The sequence below is a fragment of the Echinops telfairi genome, unplaced genomic scaffold, assembly GCF_000313985.2.
Source record: "Echinops telfairi isolate 266 unplaced genomic scaffold, ASM31398v2 ScPeMD7_7458;HRSCAF=8496, whole genome shotgun sequence".
NCBI classification, from domain to species: Eukaryota; Metazoa; Chordata; class Mammalia; order Afrosoricida; family Tenrecidae; genus Echinops; species Echinops telfairi.
The window spans coordinates 263952-265426 of record NW_022111358.1 but is presented as its reverse complement, the minus strand read 5'-3'; positions in this window follow the sequence as shown (position 1 = coordinate 265426).

Here is a 1475-nt window from a genome sequence, read left to right as displayed (position 1 = left end):
CTCAGCAAGGTTCATGAGGGGAAAGATGGTGTGGAGAAAGTGAAAAATGAATTAGAATGGCAATGAGAGTAGTATTCCTATTGTGGAAAGATTTCCCTCAGCACAGGGCCATAACATAACCAGAATCTCTATGGTTTGGCCCCACCCTTCCAAAAAGCAGAAAAGATAGTCTTAATTTTTATGAAGGTATAATAAGGAAGTATGAGTACTCATTTTTTCTTCTTCTGGGTATGAAATTATCCTAGAAAGACAGAGAGTAGGACGTACAGAGAGGAGGGAGAGGTGGAGACTCTGAGTACTGAGGGATCTTCCTTCCACAAAATACAAAAATTTCAACTCACAAAAATATGCTAAAGCCTATGAGGGTGAATAACTTATGAGTAAGATAATAAAATAAAATAATAAAATGAGTAAAATAATAAAATTGATGATGGTAGTTAATTTTAAGTTGGAGAAATGGGTTAGAATTAGGAGTTGAAAAGATCTCTTCATTGTAACTGTGTATATGTTTTAAGTCCACACACACAGTGCCATGGATTAAACTCTGTCTCTCCAAAATATGTATGGATTTGGCTGGATCATGATTCCCAGTAATTTAACAGCTATTTAATGATTCAATGTCACAGTATATAATAGGACTCCATGATATGATTTGACATGATCAACTCTGTAAGGGGTTAGGGTGCCATGCAATACCCTCACTGGAGTTACAGCCCTGATCTGATGTAAGGGGAGTTTATCTGGGGTGTGGCCTGCATCATCTTTTATCTTACAAGTGATCAAAGGAGGGAGAAGCAAGCAAAGAGAGAGACACAATACCACCAAGAAAGAAGCGCCAGAAGTGGAGTGCATCCTTTGGGTGCAGGATTCCAGTGCTGGGAAATTCCCAGACCTTGGGGAGGGGAATCTAAGAGACATCAAGATCTCCAGGAGAAGCTGGGTTCGCCGATGTTGAAAGGAAATTCGGACTGTCCCCCAGAGCCAACAGAAAGCTTTGCCCTGGAGCTGGCCTGTAGAAAGATTTACTAAAATTATGAGGTGTCTACACAAGTGATTTTCTCCCTTTGTTCTCAATGCATGTCTGTGCATTTTTAATATTCACAATTTAAAAGTCACAGAACAGATCTCTACATATGCACACCTAGAGTGATGGCCCGTCTTTTGTCTGGTATTCTACTGTATCTATCCACCCCATTTTATCATCCACTCACCGTGATCAACATCTATCGTCCTGCTGCCACCAACCATGCTGTGTGGAACAGCCTGCTGCAGATCTCTTGAAAGATTTTCTCTGATAGTTAGGCTTAAGGGTGGGATTTCTGGGTAATTAGATAGGTAGGTATGTAGAGAGCTAGATAAATAAGTGGATGGGTAGATGCAAGCAAACTAAAAATCAAACTCACAAACATTGAGTGAATTCTGACTCATGGTGGCCCTCAAGGACAGGGTAGAACTGCCCCTGTCAGTTTCTGAAT